The sequence below is a fragment of the Podarcis gaigeae genome (genome assembly GCF_964106915.1).
Source record: "Podarcis gaigeae genome assembly, chromosome: 5".
Taxonomy (NCBI): domain Eukaryota; kingdom Metazoa; phylum Chordata; class Lepidosauria; order Squamata; family Lacertidae; genus Podarcis; species Podarcis gaigeae.
Window position 1 is genome coordinate 37,794,235 of NC_139681.1, and position 19,203 is coordinate 37,813,437.

At 43.3% G+C, this 19,203-nt stretch overlaps 1 long non-coding RNA gene across 1 annotated transcript; it reads left to right on the top strand.

Moving 5' to 3' along the window:
• Window positions 1-5,213: 5,213 nt before the first annotated feature.
• LOC310845649 lies at window positions 5,214-17,703 on the top strand. The gene is made up of 4 exons (XR_014564882.1): window positions 5,214-5,625; window positions 9,996-14,098; window positions 15,269-15,305; window positions 16,041-17,703. It is a non-coding gene; the product is annotated as an uncharacterized lncRNA (long non-coding RNA).
• The last annotated feature ends 1,500 nt before the right edge of the window (window positions 17,704-19,203 follow it).

Genomic DNA, 19,203 nt, shown 5'->3' on the forward strand with positions numbered 1-19,203 from the left:
ATAGATTAAAAACTTCCTGCTTACAGGCTTAAAATCTGAAAGGCATAGCACAAAAGGTAAAATGGATAGAGAAGGAAAACAAACAAACTCACGTACCAGTTCCTCAGGTTACAGAGGCTGTGGACACACTCCCATTTGTTCTGCCTCCAGTTTAGTGTATTCTCACCACCAGTTTGGGAAGTCGTATAAACACGCTGGCCAAAATTCACATCTGTCCTGCAGTTTCTTGAGAAATATTGTGTTTTCCCTCAAACACCTTTGAAACGATTTGAAAATGTAAGCCACCTGAAGACATCCACACTCCCAGTCCACCAGCTGGTGTAAATAGATGGCATTTTTTTTCAAAAGCACATCCAACTGTCCTGTTTCGTACAATGATGTGCAAATACATTGGGCGGGGGGAGTGGCCTCACTGAGTTTTAATACAGTAATGTGTACACAGTCAAAATTGTTCTTAGAATGACCACCTTGAAAGGGAGGGAGGGGCCCAATGGCTGTGGATCTCAATGGGCCCTGCTGTTCCAGCTTTCCTGCTGCAGCAACCCATGGCCCTGTAGTATAAGAAAGTGCTTAGTATTATAAGAAAATACATTAAGCCTGCAATTTGCATGGGGATCAAGCTTAAAGCCAAAATCATGTATAGTCAAAGCACATTAGGGTGGGATTGCCAAAGCTTTCCCCTCCCCCCTGGATCCCCCCCTCTCGTTTCCACTATTCTATTTTATTCTATTCTAATCATTTCATTTCATTTCATTTTAATTGCCAAGCATGTAAAGCTGAATGTGCACAATCTAAATGTGCATACGTTGCAGGCTTACTGTATTCTGCATTTTGTGATCATTTTTGTTGTGCATCATGAATACAATGGGCACACAGTCATTTCGCGATGATGCAGTTGTCATGCCCGCATGTGGAAGATCTACCTAAGGGTCCACCTTTCCCTCTCCCACTGCCTGCACACAGGCAGCATAAGGTATATTAGTGGGGATGATAGACTTGTACCCATATCCTGCATTTCCACCCAGGCCTTCCTCTCTGTGCCTTCAGGCATAAGCTGAGGAATGAGGGAAGTCGCCTTTTTTGAGAGCCTGTGCACACCAGGGCTGTGCGTGCAGGGCAAGCGGGTTGTTCCCTGCATGTTTCTGAATTTCATTGTTTATATGTTAAATATTTTTAAAAGTTACCTGCAAAAAAGAGCTTCATTCTTGGAGACTGCCATGTGGTTTCCAGTCTAGAGTCACTCCTGGCATGAAGCACACAGAGTTGCAAAATATACTCTGTGGCATAAAGCCACATTAGCTTTGAGGTTTTTTTTCTGGACAAAGACAAAATGTCGTTGTTGAAACTCCACAAAGAATCGTCTTACAGACTCGTAATCCCAGCCCCGTTCTGTCATCGACCCACGTAACTTTTTACCAACTCCTTTTTCTTTTAAACTATTTCGTTCGTTCTTTCTTTTTTTTAAGGATTAAAATGTTTGTATGTTCATGTCAGCTAACGGATGCCTAATAGTTTGTTTATTTATTCATTTCTTGCGAGAGGAGTTTGCTGTACAAGGAAAATAAAAGGAGCTTCATTCTGTATAACCTGTGGCCAAGCTTGTAAGTGAATTGGGCTTTCATGGTTCTTTAGGTGGCATAGGACACAATCCGATATTTGAGTTCCATTGGTGGAGGAACTGTAGGATTTGGGAGAAGCTCTGCTATGCCAGCGAACCTGGGACATGCCAGACAAAAGAGACACTGGGGGGGGGGGGACACACACCAGATATGCCACCAGAATGGACAAAACACAGCAAAAGTTGTATCCTACATTTCTCGCTCTTCACTTTATCATGTCCTCACCTGTTGGGCATCCAGATTCAGGCACTATGTGCCCCAGGTGCTGGCTATAGCTTGATGCTCCTTCCTCTATACAGGCTGTGAGATGGTACAGGATCCATCCCATGCCCTGTTTCAGGCAGACCACAAGCTCCCTCTCATGCCTAAGTAGTAGTGACAGGGGTGGTCCTAACCGTTCCTCTGTGGGGTTGTTAACTTACAGTTCCTGGCAGACACCTGCACTCTTGCGAACTGCAGGTCAGGCCGTTGTGCAACAGGCCATGGTATTGTGCCAGAAGGGATGCCGCAACAGCTATGCTGCTCTCTGGAGACTTTCTGGAGCGACTGCTTGACAGCCCCACAGGTGTGCATTTCTCTTTCGAGACATGAATTTCATACAGTACAGGCAATGACTTTACGACAAGGTGGGGAACCTCAGGGTCCATACCAAATATGGCCCCTCCAGGCTTAAGTGATCCTCAGAACACTCCCAAGGTTATACGCATCTCACTTGCCCTGCTTCACAGCCCAAGATTTTTTGCTGGGCTGGAGTGTGTTCTTGAACTCTAATAATGCCTCTTGCTCACCCAGATGGAGAACAGAGAGGAGGAGTATGTGTGTATAGAGACAAGGCTAGTGCACAAAGGTAACATGGGTTGCTCCACCCACTTTCACCTCTGGCCCCACCCGCCACGGGCATGTGCCTCTTAGCAGGTTGCCCAGTGGGCCACGTGGCCCTCAGACTGGAAAAGGTGCCTCCGCCATCTTTTCTTTGTTGCAGTGGGATTCATTTCCTGCATCTTTGTAGGACCTGGCTTCAGATAGGACTCTGGCAGGGGCATGAGTTTGATGTGGTCGAGAGCAGTGACCTCTCCTCAATATGCTCACTGAAGTTCCTTGGACTGCCGGGGGTGAAGCCATCAGATGGGGATGGTGAGGTTTTGAGAAAATGAAGTAAATTACCAAGAAGACAGTAGCCCTGGACCATAAGAGCCCAAGCTGAATGAAATCCTAAAGCTACAGGCCCACTTTTTTGCCCTTCAAACATAATACTTTCTTACTTTATTTTATTCGTGGCATGCAAATGACTGCAAACTTTGTTTTAATACTTGATTACATGTTCTTCTTGGGCTTGATCAGAGTATGACAGATTAATTGTTTGAGTACTGTATGTTTGTTCGTTTTAAACAATGATTTGTGATCTGTGAGTCAAGGGAGAAAATGCTTTTGTTACAAGTACTTTTCCTTGCAGTGACACTGTCTCTGAAACACTGTCTCACACTATACAAATAAAGACATAAAACAAAGACTATAAAACATCACAGGAATATAGGAAGGGGCCTTACGTTGAGTCAAATTATTGGTCCATCCAGCACAATGCTGTCCAAACTGATCAGCAGTGACTCTTGAGGGTTTCATAGGAGACATTCCCTGCCCTACCTGGGGAGGCAGTGGGTTCTGCCTGGACACTGAGGTCGAGCTCTGAGGACCTTCTGGTGGTTCCCTCCCTGCGAGAAGTGAGGTTACAGGGAACCAGGCAGAGGGCCTTCTCAGTAGTGGCACCCGCCCTGTGGAACACCCTCCCATCAGATGTCAAGGAAATAAACTATCTGACTTTTAGAAGACATCTGAAGGCAGCCCTGTTTAGGGAAGTTTTTGAAGTTTGATCTTTTATTGTGTTTTTAAAAATCCTGTTGGAAGCTGCCCAGAGTGGCTGAGGAGGCCTGGCCTGATGGGTGGGGTATAAGTAATTATTATTATATTATATTATATTATATTATATTATATTATATTATATTATATTATATTATATTATATTATATTATTATATTATATTATATTATTATATTATATTATATTATATTATATTATAAATTATATTATATTATATTAATTTACAGCCACAATCCAGTTGTGTTTATGGCTAAGAAGGATATATAAAAAAAGAAAGCTCAAAGCTTTCATTGAAACCTCGGTGTTTCATGGAGTTCAGCCCTGCTGTGAAAATTTGATGATCCAGTCCACCAAAGTTTGCTGAAAGCTGGCAATTCCCTTAGAAAGCTTTCAGTGGCTCCCTAGGACAGCTGTTTGTAGGGAAGCAGCACATCTGCTTTTGCTGCGGCCAAAGATGGAAGAGAATCTTCCTAGGTCTGTCCTGCAAGAGATGTTTGATGTTTTATTGTGCTTATACGTTGGAAGCTGCCCAAAGTGGCTGGTGCAACCCAGTTAGATGGGCAGGATATTATTATTATTATTATTATTATTATTATTATTATTATTATTATTACTATACCTGGAACTTTTTATGTTCAATTCTCTACAATATGGCAACCCATGCTAAACCATAGTGGTCCTTGTGGAGAAAGATGTGAGTCCTTCCTATACACCAAGCGAGTATAGCCCTCTTCTTACATTGGCTTTCTTTTTCTTTATTTCTTAATCAGACACAGTTAATTCCTATATTCGGGGTGCTAGCGGGGGGTGTCTCTTACAAGGTCCTCCTTGTTTTGTGTTTCACAGAGGCGAAGTCTTTGCTCAGATATATTAGCAGAGTTAGAATTCTTTTTCCAAGTTTTTCTTGGATTTCCTACACAAGGAAGGTCCTCTGTAAAATAGACCCAAGATGAATGGAGCCTTTCTCCTCCAGATTTAGTCTAGATTCTGACTTGCATGAACCTTAAAATAGGGGTTTATTAGGGGCTTGATCTGTTTACTTCAATTTGCTTCTGTGTGTTTTCTTTTTCCCCCCTCTTCAATTTCTCTAGGGTCGAGGCTGGCCTGGCATACAGCTTAGCTTTGAGTTAGGTGGGTGAGAATGATACTTCTCTCCAGTCTGAGATTGACAAGAAAGCCATTCTTGCTCGACCAATTGACAAGGGACCTGGAATTGCTTATTGGGGTTGCAAAGGAGCCATTACTTAAGCTGCATTTGGCTTCTCCGTTATTGGAGGGGGGGCAGCTGCTCTAACTGTAGATTTCTTCATTTTAAAACCTCTGTCAAGAGTCCCTGCTAAGCATCACACTGCCTTTTGTTGGCTCTCTGTTAATTCCTTAGAGGAACAGTACAAATTTACAAATGTACTATTTAACAGTTCTTTCAAACCAACAGGCATTTAAAATAGTCTCTCTCTCTCTCTCTCTCTCTCTCTCTCTCTCCCTCCCTCCCTCCCTCCCTCCCTCTCTCCCCCCCCCGCTCTCTCCCTCTTTTTAATATTGCCCAATTTTATTTAATACTGCCTACCAGAGAGACCAATATTAAATCCAAATTTTTCATAACATCCAAGACCACATGGATGATACCCATACATTTCCCAAGACCTTCCTCAAGGACGGCACGTGATATGCTGGGTGAGACTTATACAAAATGAAAGAGTCCACATTTGAATTTGTTCTGTGGGGATTTAACCTTTGCCTCTCTTAGTAAGCTCAGGCCAAGCAGATTTTAATAACCAGAAAGGGCAAGGATTTGAAAAACAGTTGAAAGGTCCCAAGCCTTTAAGAAGCTTGTCTACAACCAGTGCTTTTTTGGGGGGGGTACACAGGGGTACGCATACCCCTAAACATTTTGTGAATCTAATGGAAGAAGAAACTTAAAAAATTAAAAATTTTGTTACTTCTCTAGCACAGTGAATCGTCAGTTTCATTTCTACCCCCAATGGCAGCCTCATTTCCTGTCACAATGTTTCCTGAGTCTTAGATGGAAGCGAGCGTTTAATGTGTGAAGCAGTGTGGAATGTGGATGTTAGTGCGCACAACCTCATGCCAATGTGGAAGGTACTGTCAGCTGTCAGCTGTGTAATATGAGGTAATGCATGTTCCTTGTACTTTTGTCCATTTACTGTATTTATTTTTCCCAGTTTGAACTATAAAATGGTGTTTTTCTTGAGTCAAAGAGAGCATTACCCTCTAAACATTTTTAAAGGGAAAAAAGCACTGTCTACAACACCAGCTTGCGCAAGCTGAAACATGTCCAAAAGAGCATCTCTATCCAGCTATGTTAAAGATCCTGTGTCAGGGGTCAGCAGACTTTTTCAGCAGGGGGACAGTCCACTGTCCCTCAGACCTTGTTGGGGGCCGGATAATATTTTTTTGGGAAAATATGAATGAATTTCTGTGCCCCACAAATAACTCAGAGATGCATTTTAAATAGAAGCACACATTCTACTCATGTAAACACATGCTGATTCCTGGACCGTCCACGGGCTGGATTTAGAAGGCGATTGGGCCGGATCTGGCCCCTAGTTTGCCTACCCATGTCCTGTGTGGTGTAGTAGTTAAACTGCCGGAGTAGCACCTGGGAGGCCAAGTTTGAATCCCCATTTGGCCATGAAGCTCATGGGGTAACCTTGGGCCAGTCACTGCCTCTCAGTCTAAACTTACCTCGCAGGGTCGTTGTGATTAAATGAGGAGAGAGAGAACCATGTACACCACTTTGAGCTCCTTGGAGAAGAATTTAAATTCATAAAATAAAATAAAAATAAATACATAAAATAAAAGCCCATGGCATCCAAGTCAGAACAGATGTGAGCAATTCCATCTGCAGCATATAATGCAAATTGCTCTCCAGAAGCATCCACAGAATTGTCGCTTTTCTACACTGTGATTCCATGAAAGTATTTGGAACACTCTGTTTCATTACTTTGCTATTGGTTTCATGCTAGGCCTTTCATGCTCCGATATTAAGCATTTGTTCTCTTTTCTTGGAAAGGGAGCAATACAAAACAATCTGCATGTGGCAATGTGGATAAATATCTGAGCCATAGCTCCATGGAATCGGCTGTTATATAAATAGGAATGGAGCCACCTCTAACAGTGAGGGTCTCTTGCTGCTTTAAGTTGTTGGTTTTGATAATGCACACTGAGCTTGTGTTGCCTTTCTCTTCAATTATCGTCTGTTTTCTCCACCCTCACTGGTTCGTGGGCAGAAGGAACTGGCGCAGATTGTGTTCTAAGATATAAACAGAGTTCCTGGGACTAAGAAAAGAAGGAACAGTTTGTCAGGACTTCTAGAACTTATGTTCCTAGATTCTGGACGCAGTTCTCTTCCATCCCAAAATACAGACCTAGTTGAAGTGCTATCAAGCTTCCGGAGACAATTAAATTATCCAAGTCTTTGTATTAGAAAGTCAATTAACATCAAACCATAGGTTGTTATGAAAAGATAATAGCATAGGTCTGATCCCTTATATAACCATGGTTGCAATCCTATACACTGGGGACAGGGAACCTGGTGGACTACAATTCCTATCATCCCTGAATGTTGGCTATGCTGCCCTCCAAAAACTTGCTGCCACTCTGTTCCAAGCAGCTTCTGCTGCCTGAAGCAGCTGTCCCACTCTGCCTAATGGTGGGACTGGCCTCATATTCACCAGGGTGAAAATTCAGTGTCCATGTGTGTCGTACTTTTGGTATTGATCCCTCCCAATTTTTTCTCAGAGGGAAAACTATACAGGTAACAGCGAAAGCCAGGGTTATTTAACATTTCTAAATACCTTAGGTTTTAAGCATGAAACGTTTACAAAAAACAATCCGTGCCTGTGGCCTGCTATTGACCTAAGGAGCAGTATATCTTACCGTAGTGTGGATGCTGCTTAGATCTCCATGGACTGGGTGCACTTTTTGAGCCAGACAGTTAGCAGCCACACCCTGCAATACTTTTTCTCTCACTGACTTCAATTATTAGCATGACATGGACACAGGCTTCCAGGCTGCAAGTTGCAACAAAACAGACAGGAACAAATTTTGGTGGCTCCGAAAAAGGGCATTGAGTACAGAACAAAAGCATTACCTCAAACTGTTGGCAAACTCTTCCTCCAGCCAGAACCGGACTTGACTAAAATGCCAGTTAGAAAGTAGATGGGATGGTTTATTTCAAAGGTGTCAGCAACTATACATCAAGGCTCGCCTCTCTCTCTTTTTTAATGCCACCAACCTCCCTCCTTTTTTCACGTTCATCTGTGAGATGAATCGCAAAATAGCTACCGGGGGGCATGGCGTAACACAAATGTGGCTGGTGCAGGAGCACCGTATGGCACAAAATGGCTGACAGGACCACCACAAGATATGGACATCCCTCCTTCACCACCACCATCAGTGCGGGAAAGGCACCTACATCAGCTGCTGTTACACTCACTCACAGAGAGATGTTCTTTGCACAAGCACACACCTGGTCGGAGTGGAATAGAAGGTGGGTGTCCAATCCTGGCATCCCATGAAATGTTGGCATGTTTAAGATGGTGTGTTCCATATAGGAGAATAGGAGCCAGGGCAAACAGGAACTGAGCAGGAAGAGCAAAGAGTGGCTGCATATACACACTAACCCCTTAAAACACATTTGAAGCGTATTTCCCCCTTCAAATAATTCTGGGCACTATAGTTTGTAAAGGGTTGCTGGCAACTGAAACTCTGCAAGGGTTAAACCTGAGTGCCCAGAATTCTTTGTGGGAAGGCAGCCCCTGAGCTACACCCTTGAATGTTTAGCGAGGCAGAGGGGGAACTTGAGAGGGGGAACCTGAAAATAAAGCAACACTGTACCTAGCACTGGTAGCTGGTGGCTCTTGGGTCTTCTGGAGTAGAAGCCGGGGGGCCACCACACCTGAGGTACTGTGTCCAGTTCTAGGCACCACAATTTAAGAAGGATATTCACAAGCTGGAATGTGTACAGAGGAGGGCAATGAGGAGACTGAGAGGAGATATGATAGCCATTCAATTATTCAAATATCTAAAGGTTTGTCACATGGAAGATGGAGTGGGCTTGTTTTCTCCTGCTCTGGAGGGTAGGACCTAAACCATTGGCTTCAAGTTGCAACCAAAAAGATGCCAACTAAAAATCAGTAAGACCTGTCAGATGGTTAAGAGCTGTTTGACAGTGGAACAGACTCCCTCAGGAGGTAGTGGACTCTCCTTCCTTGGAGGTTTTTAAGCTATGTTTGGATGGCCGTCTGTCATGGATGCTTTAGTTGAGATTCCTTCATTGCAGGAGCTTGGACTAGATTATCCTTGGTATCCCCCTTTTGATAGGGGTGAAAGAACCTCAGTTTGCTATGTATTTTCATTGATTTTTATTGATTTAGCGGGGGCAGCTGCCCCTCCCGGGCCCCCCTAGCTACGCCCATGTTTCTCACTCTACGATTCTATGATTCTAATATCCTATTATGTAATGTTGTTGCTTTCTATGACATTGCTGTTTTATCTTCTTCAGCCCAGCCCATCTGAAAATTGCATGCTTTGTTATGGATCACTCTGCCCTGCGGCTGATATATAGTAACCTTTAATGTCTTAAGCATCAAGGGGAACTTTATTCCAACATTGTTCTCTTGCTTGGAGCAGTTTCTGCAAATTCATATGTAACAAGGAAGTCCTAGAAGCTTTTGATCTTCACGTCCTATTTTCCTGTCAGGACTTCGCCCACCTAGATATACCTGTATGGGTGGGTTTGCCATTTTCTTGCTCCAAGATGCCTTTCCACCTACAGAACGAGATTCCCCACCCCAACCATGGAAAAGTAACTTGGGGTGGGGGCAGAATTCTGAGCAGCAAAATGGCTGGAGGGGAAAGGGTTAAGCAACTCTTCCCCATTAACTTTCTCTCATTCAAGCTTGTTGACTCCTTTCATTAAAAAAACAAATCTGTCAGGAGATTATTGCATGCATGCTGTATAACAGTGGTTCTCAAAGGTTGTGGCGCGCCACACCGGTGTGGCAGGAGCGGATGGCAAGTGTGCTGGGAAGATTCAAGGACAATCAAAGAAACTTTTAAACATTTCAGTTTATTATAGCAGACCTTCCAAGTGTCCCTATTTTCCAGGAACATCCCTGATTTAGAGAAGCCCTCCCGGTTTCTTATTTGATCCCAGAATGTCCTGCTTTTCCTTAGGACGTCCCTATTTTCATTGGATAAATGTTGGAGGGTTTGGAGTTATCTGACCCCCCCCCCCCAAGCCATCTGAAGGCAATCCTGTATAGGGATTTTTTTTAATGTTTTATTATGTTTTAATATATGGTGGAAGCTGCCCAGAGTGACTGGGGCAACCCAGTAAGATGTGTGGGGGTATAAATAGTAAAATTTCCATTATGGAATGGGATGTCCCTATTTTCATCAGAGAAATGTTGGAGGGTATGGTATGGTATGGTATGGTATGGTATAGTACCAAAATATTTCTCTCTTTTTTTGCAGAATATGGATAGATATCTTTTCAAAATGAGAGCAAGAGGATCAAGTGATGCTGAGGACAATCCTAGCTGCCGCTTGAATGGACTGCTGGAGAAGACTTGTTTAATTCAAAACCAGTAGCCAGTGCAAACCACGCCCCCTGCCCCCATTGGCTATGCATTCCTACATAATATCTACATTGGCCCACAAGTGCTATGATATCAAAATGTTTGAACAAAACTTGTTCCAAGTAAATGGACATTTCCTTCCTTCAGTTTTCTTAGGTAACCTTTAATGGTCAGTTTTTAATATTCATTCCTTTTTGTAGCTCATTATAATCTGTGCTTTTTTTCTTTTTTCTTTTAGAAAAAAAATGTGCCAGTGCTCATCATGAAGTTGTTACAGTAAGTTCCACACTTTTAACAATTTGAGGAGGAAAGGTGCCGGTACCGTGTGCCCTTGAGTACCCCCAGGGGGAAAATGGTACCGATTATAATTTTAAAATGTTCTGATTACCCCTTTATTTCAAAATATCTAAAGGTGCATTGAACTCCATGGAACGGGCCAGATTTTCACAACATCCCTTATATTTTAATATTGACCTTTCACAAGGCTTTGGATTTTTGAATGTTGCTTTTGTACGTTACTTTTTCATACATTTGCTTCACATTGTGAGAGCTCTTCTAATCGGTACTATTATAGACCCATATTAAAGACAGAGGAAAACTAAGGGGCAGATGTATTCATTTATTGGCTGGAATGATGCTTCGGGAGGGAGGGCAACCTTTGGGGGTAGAATATCCTGTTGCTTTCTTTGTACATCAAAATGCTGGATGCCAATGAGTCATTAATACTATTATTTCAGATGCATACGTTCCGAGATCTTGCCCTTGGTGCAGCGATTATCACAATGTGGTTTCCTACTGGAATATATTATTTCTAGACGCAAAATGGAACCTGTTGCGACTCTATAAACAAATGGTCCTGAAGGATGATTAGTGTTGACACAGAGCTAAAAACGTGTGTTCTTTGGCTTTTGAAAACAACCGTCCTTTCTTACTATCTGTTATGTAGGGGTGTCTGTTAAGTAGAATTAAAATCCGGTCCATGTCAGTTGTAGGTCACTGCTTTTCAATCAGCCAGTTTTGTTTTAACTCCCAGCAGGGTAGGAGAGTAAAAATATAAGAATATGAGAAGTGCCCTGCTGGCTCAGGCCAAAGTTCCATCTAGACTAGCGTCCTGTTCGCACAATGGCCAACCAGATGTTTCTGGCAAGCAGAACTTAAATGCAACAGAACTTTCCCCACTTGTGATTTCCATCAACTGGCATTGAGGGTGTTAAGTTGTGGGTGAACATATCAGACGACACAGCAATTCTTCAACAGCTCTTGTTTATTCAGAGGCCAGAGCAGAACTGAGCTGAAGGGCTCAGTCAGCCTGCTTATATAGAGCTCCAGTACAATGTTACTGTAGCAGCTTTCTAAAACTATCCAATAACTGAACGTCACTTTCGATCCTTCATTTGCATAACAGTATCCCCCTGCTGGCCCAGGGTGAGCACTTCAGTACATAACAGAGGGGAATACTGCCTCTGAACGTAGGGCATTGCTTTTGTAAATGGAATGATCTAAGTCACATATTCATCCACTCCGGGCCTCAGTATTGGAGGGTGTGTTTCCCATAGGTTCAGACCCTGGTGTGGAACTTAAGAAACAACCATCACTTTCTTAAACAGGAAACAGGGATCAGAATTCCAAGCAGATGAGTCAGGGATTGACAGGATGATTCCACCTCATGATAGGTTTCTTATCTGTGCTCTGGACCGGATGGATGTCCTGACTAGGGGAGAGGATAATATACAGGGGAAAGATAATACTCATGTGCTCCTTGATAGCAGATAGCATACTCATATGGGGAGTATAGATCAGGCATAGGCAAACTGGGCCCTCCAGATGTTTTGGGACTACAACTCCCATGATCCCTAGCTAATAGGACCAGTGGTCAGGGGTGATGGGAATTGTAGTCCCAAAACATCTGGAGGGCCCAGTTTGCCTAAGTCTGGTATAGATGTTGAAAAGCAGTTTAAAGCCTTCTTAAACACTAGCTCAGCTGCCTGGAGTCTGAAAGGGGTAGCTTTCTGTATTCCTGGAGTCTTCTTGCACATTACAGAACCCTAATTATGCAAGGGGCCACAGGAAATTGCACCCAAACATAACTATGCATGAACATTAGTGAGTGCATGAAGGGATTAAGATCATAGAACTGTGTTCCTGGACTCAGGTAGGCCATGCCGTCTCTTCTCTGATGAGAGAGGAAGTGAAATTTTCTTATTCCTCCTGTCTCTCATCTCACCATGTATCTGACCATGGAAGATGTGTCTAAGCTTTGCTCCAAACTTAGACCATGTGTTTGAAGCTATTTCTCTGTGTTTTCTACACAAGAGTATTCTGCCTGTGTTCTCCTTACTGCTGCTTGGGTAAATGCATGAATCTAACATTTGGAACATTTGTTAAGTAACACATTTTAAGCTTACTTAAAAGTAAGTGGTCTGTCCATTGCAAGTGGGGTAGAAAGAGAGGAGCGCTTTGCAAGTGGACAAAATGGAATATGCAAAAGATTTTACAGCCTACATGCCAATGCTTCATTGTACTGCTTGAGTGTGTGGCTCTCCCCTGCTGGAGAGAGAATTCAGCCCCATGTTTTGAATCAAAGCACTCAGCTGATTCTTTTATTATTTACCATGCACACATGTGTCACAGGAATTCATATTTTTCCTCCCACAGAAACTTCTATAGAAACAAAGTCTCCCTGCTGTGAAATAGCAATGGAGAGGGAAATGTCTTGTTCCCATCCTTACTGCCCCTCTCCCCTCCAGTTGTTTAATGCCTGAAAAGGGTTTAAGAAAGCTTTGACTATGAAAAGACGGCATGATCAGAGGCATCTCTTCACTCTCTCTGTAGCACTCGATGGTTGTCAAACTACATTCTGGAGGACCCTGGTGTTCTTCAATGAGAAAACCAGCAAAGATGAGCTGGCTTCCATGAAAGACCATTTGTTCCGCACTGTTGATCTTCCCCCATACAGTTGCGCACCATGTGGGGAGTTTTGTATATATTCTAAGTTCATGTCCTGGCTTGTGCAAACTTTTTAAGTTCACCCTAGAACATGTCCCAGAATGCTCTTCAGCAGACAAGGGCTCAGCGCATATGCACAGGGATTCCAAAGCAGACACGTCAGTGAGGAAAGGGTTCTTGGAAGGCAAAAAGCTTGAAAACCACTTCAAAGCATTTGATGTGCCAGGCCTTTTGAACTGCCACCCTTTATTCTCACCCTCCTGCCACTTCCAATTCATTATTTCTATACCCCAGAAGCTCACTAATTATTGAGGTGTTAAACATAATTATATTAGGTCACTGTTGCTATTGCTAGTAATTAGAATGGTGCATTGTGTAGGCTAAATCAATCACAGGGATGAGGTTGAGAACAGGCTCACCTTTTGTATGCCTTGAAACTAGGTGTTCCATGAAAAGGATGTCTAAATTGCTGAGAAACTGCCTGTCTAAGCTTTGTCCTGAACTGACATTTAGCCATTTTATGTGTGGGCTGCTGAAGTCACATTATTACGGCTTTTAAAACTCAGCTGCTTCCTTGTTCTCCTTCCATGTCCTTTCTCCCGATTAAAAATCTGGCAATGAAAACATCACCGGTCTTATGGCTAAATGCTCATATTCACACAAAGTCTATTCTGTAGATTTCTTTGGGGCAAAAAAGTATCTTCCTTTGGGGGTTTTCTTCCCTCCTTAGGAAGAAAAAAACACCATTTTTATAACTTAAGAATCCCCCCTTTCTCTTGGAATACTTGAACTCTCCTAGATATCTTTCTAATAAGTGGGAATTAAAGGAGGTGCAGTTTACTGGAAATTGAGTAAATCTGGGGGGGAAATGTTAAATATCAGCCAGACCTGGCTGAACTAAGAAGGCGGTGGGTTTCTCAAGCTGAGGAATAGCTACTGTGATTACAGCATCCTAAATCTTTCTTTCTTTCCTTTCTTTGACATTTCTAGTTTCCTGTCGTGAAAGCTTGTTCTCTTACAACTCCCACTTCATCAAATAGACTGAGCATCTCGGTAAGTTAGGGAAGTATGCATGTGTGGGCAGGTGGATGGGGAATCTTTCACTACCAGAAGGCTGGAGGCTAGCCTTATGTAAGTGAATACGATTGGCTAGCACCTTGTCGTCATGTGACCCGAGTCCACGAATGAAAAATACTGGAACAGCATGTGCTGTGTTTTGTGTTTTCTTTAGCACCTGCTCAGCCAATCTGTCCTCAGTGAGATATATTTGTGATCTGGCAACATGCCTGTGAACTTTGGGATCTGACAACGAGCTTTAAATTTGTATTTCAGTTTGTATTTACTGGTGTTGGAGCACATGGGTTCGCAAACAGATTGCTGTGTCCTCCAGTCATCTTTCTATGCCTCCTCTCCCATTACATAAGAAGCAAGAACTGGCTAAGGAGCATCAGATATGTGATGGAAATGCTAAAGGAGATTTAGAGAGAATCTCCCAGGCCTTGAATTATTTACATCTGTCTATACACTGTGGAAGTTTAGAAGATGTACCTTGAGCAATGTTTTCAGGAGAGTCTTCAAAACTGAGTCCAATGGGAGTGTTAAAGAGATGAAGTGATAGGGCTTATTGACCAAGTCATTGGGTCCATTGGGCGTTCACTCAAGAGACCTTTGAGTTGGCATCCGTCTGTCTTGGGAGACAAAGGAGGAGCTCAAGCTGTTGGATGGTTGCAGCGCCGGCTGTGGCTGTGGAGACCGATGTGGAAGAGACATGTTTTGTTGCAGATGGGGCAAATGAAGGTGTCCAGTTGTGCTATCCAGTTGGTACAATTCAGAGTCTAGTTATGACCTATAAAGCCCTACATGGCTTAGGTCCAAGCTATCTGAAAAACCGTTTCCCCTCATATGACCCTGCCCAGGTTTTGAGATATTCAGGGGAGGCACTTGGTCCTGCCACCCTCACAGTCCCTTTTGGTGGGGACACAGGAGAGGGCCTTCTCGGTGGCTTCTCCCAGACTCTGGAACTCCCTCCCTGGAGAAGCTAGATTGGCTCCCTCTTTATTGTCCTTCTGCTGGCAGCTAAACCTTCTTGTTCCAGCAGGCTCTGGGGAAATGACTGATTTTAATGAAAGGGATGGTGCCATGCCATGCTGTTTTTATTGTAATTATTTGTATCCTTTAAATGGATTTTATATATGTATATAGTTTTGTTTTTTCTGTTTTCAGCAATTCTTGTTTTTATCTGTCAGCTGCCTTGAAAAATGTCACCATCTGCAGTGATCATTGAGCCCAAGAAAGTAAAATCTCTCACTACCTCCATTTCTTCCCCTTCTATTTCCCATCACCTCCTGGCAAATAGAAGGGGAAGAAATGGAGGTAGTGAGAGATTTTACTTTCTTGGGCTCAATGATCACTGCAGATGGTGACAGCAGCCACGAAATTAAAAGACGCCTGCTTCTTGGGAGAAGGGCAATGACAGGCCTAGACAGCATCTTGAGAAGTAGAGACATCACCTTGCCAACTAAGGTTCGTATAGTTAAAGCTATGGTTTTCCCAGTAGTGATGTATGGAAGTGAGAGCTGGACCATAAAGAAGGCTGATCGCCGAAGAATTGATGCTTTTGAATTATGGTGCTGGAGGAGACTCTTGAGAGTCCCATGGACTGCAAGAAGATCAAACCTCTCCATACTGAAGGAAATCAACCCTGAGTGCTCACTGGAAGGACAGATTGTGAAGCTGAGACTCCAGTACTTTGGCCACCTCATGAGAAGAGAAGACTCCCTGGAAAAGACCCTGATGTTGGGAAAGATGGAGGGCACAAGGAGAAGGGGACGGCAGAGGACGAGATGGTTGGATAGTGTTTTCGAGGTTACCAGCATGAGTTTGACCAAACTGCGGGAGGCAGTGGAGGACAGAGGTGCCTGGCGTTCTCTGGTCCATGGGGTCACGAAGAGTCGGACACGACTAAACGACTAAACAACAACAAGCCTTGAAAAAGTCAGGGAAGAAGAAGAAGAAGAAGAAGAAGAAGAAGAAGAAGAAGAAGAAGTAGTAGTGGTGTTTAGGATTGCAGCTGAAGATATGACAGCTGAAGAAGTAAAAAAAGCATGATGACCAAACCTAGGTCTAGTTTTGTGATATTTATAGCCACAGAAAAATCTACAATGTATGTTTCTGTCAAAGGAAAGTGTGCCTTAATTCCATCCCCCACTAATTCCAAGCTATGCATTGTAGCTATCTTTCTTTGTGCTTTTCTGCCCCCTGGTGGCAAAAGTATTTTCAAGTCTTCAAATCCTTGAAGAATGGTAAGGAATTTTAGGCTTGGTACCAGTAATTTACCACTAACTGCCATGTTGCTTCATGCTATATAAGAATCAGTGGCATAACACTGCATATTGAGCATGAATAAGAACACAAAATAAAAACACAAGTAAATAATTAAAACAAAAACAGCAAAACACTACCCCTCCGTCCCTTATGCTTTGAGGGACTGCCACATGCCACACAGAGTGGTGTGTATCCTGGCAGTCCATGGGCTCAAAACAGCAGCCCAGCCTGCAACAGTCAGTGTGGCATAATAAAAAATGGCATAGCACAAATGGGTGCCATCTGTAAGAGCAGAAAAAGAGGCAGGGCCACAAAATGGTACAGGCACCCCATCAATGTGTATTAGTCACTGCCTCACTTGTTCACAAAGAGAAACTCTTTGCACCTCTCCTCTGTTTAGAACGGAACAGAGGGAGAGGGTCTGGCATCCAAACACAGGCAGGTTTAAAGGGGCACGTCTCATCAAGAAGGCACGCAGTGCAAACAGCATTGTGGATTTTTGAGGGGATATTTACTGAACCCTGTGGTGGGTGCCATAGGGTTATTTCTTAATGAAATTGCTCACTCATGAGAAATTATTGAAAGAATGCTTGTGGCTAGAGATGAAATGGAATTTTCCTACTAATTTCAATGGAGTTGGGAATAAGTAGTTCAAAAGGACCTAACTGTGCCAAAAACTGGGCTGAATGGATACAGGGAGGGAGTGTGTGTGCACGCGCGCATGCAGAAATGTAATCTATGGTGGCAATGTTTTGTCTGACAACCCAGTTCTGAAAACTGGAATGGCAGTGCCAGTGGAAAAATAAATGGTCATAATGATCATTTGGTATTGTGAGTTTAGCCATCTGATTGCTGTGTAAATGAATTCATCAATATGCTTTTATCTAAACTGCTGCTTGATGTTGATCAGGGATTTGACAAAAGAGAGTTAATGGGTGTGGATGGTTGCCTGAATGGGCAATTCAGTTGGAGAAGTGGGGTCTCAGACCTTTGAGCATGATTTCACTTTAACATGCATTTAAACTAGTCCAGGGGTGGATTTACTGGCATTGGATTTACTAATCCAGAACAAAACTATGAATATGCTATTAATATAATTTTGTTTCCCTCAAAATATTGAAGATTAGGGTGGTATACAGGGGTGACTGTCTTCCTTGTAGGAATCCATTAGAGCAGGGGTGGCCAACTCCCAAGTGACTGTGATCTACTCACAGTTACTGGTAAAAACTGGCAGTGATCTACCCCCTTTTGTGGGGTTCAGGTCAAAGTTATTGAGGTTTTTTGGGGGTTCAGGTGAAAGAGTTGCTGAGCTTTTTTTAGGGATGAGGAAGACCCATTTTTAGGGATGCAGAGAGAAAATGCTGAGGGGGTTTTTAGGCGAAGTGCCTGCATTAGAGGAATGGGGAGGGGGGAATTGCTCTGCCAATGTGAAAATAAAGGACTTTTGGAGGCAAAGAGCAACAGCATTTCTATGCATGCTTACATTGAAGTAAACTCATTTTAATACTTTGAGTCAACATACATAAAACTATGATAAGAGCAACATGAAGCCCTGGTCAGAAGCAGCAGGCTGGAACAGATCAAAGTGGATCTGCAGCTACGTCCTAAGCCAGAGGTTTCCAACTTTTGTTGACCAGTGGGCATAGTTGAATTTTGAGAGTGTGCTTGGAGTGCTGGTCACAAAATGGCTGCTGTGTGGTGTGTGGCATCACACAAAATCACTGTCATTATGGCCATGGCATAACCCAAAAATAGAGAGACTAACCTCATGGTGAGCTTTCCCCCCCATAACTGCATTTCTAAACTAGAAACCGATTTATGCCTGTCATATGGCTGCTAAAGGAACAAGAACCCTGTTTTCCCCAATGTCAACCATGCCCCAAAGCCTAGGCTGCCATCCTATACCCACTGACCTGGTAGCAAGCCCTATTAAACACTAAGAGACTTACTTCTGAGTAGACATACATGCTATTGTGCTGTAAGTGAATTCTTAATTCTGCCTGGTCTTCAGCTCCTACATAGCATGAGACAAGCCTAAGTCTCCTTCCGCATTTGTCTTTCTGTAGGGAGGGGGGATTCTTTAACCTCCACCCACACTTATTGTGTAGTAGTATTTGTAGAAAATAACATCTATGGACTACCTGCTTTCAGATGAACCCATCATAGGAAAGATGCATCCTGGATGCTTGGGAAAAAGGAAGGGCCAACTAGGAAGAGTCTAAGGACTAGGAAAGCAAAAGTGCACCAAGTGGGAAGGAAAACAGCATCTCTTTGGGACCCCAGAGATCCCGTTGCCTAGTGCCCAAACACATTACATATCCATTGCAGCTCTGACTTGACTCATTGGCTAAAAACACTGACAGGTAGGAGTAGTCAGGCTACCTCACAGAAATCACTAGCACATTTTGTTTCCTATTTTTCTTGGAGGGCTATAGACTTACTTTTTAAATAAATGAAAGCTTAAGAGTCTGGGACCACTGCCCAGGGGCACCAATAAAGGCCAGGTTAGGCACCAGTTGACAACCCCTGTCCTAAGAGCTGCTGCATGCGCTGGCCAGGGCAGAAGGAGGTCTGATGGGTTATTAATATTACTTTGCTGCACCGTTTCTAGGCTAGTGCATCAGAGGGTCCCAAATTTTGCACCTTTCCAGGAAACCAACCAGTTTTGGATCCACTCTACCACTCTAGGGCCTTAGGATGGTGAAAATTATGATGGCACCACACGCTGCAGCATGCAGTGTGGACCTCTACAGTAGTGTCTTTCCAAGAAAAAAGAAACAGAGAATGAGTCTATGAGAGTTAGACACCCCTAAGGCACTGACCAAGTGATCCTA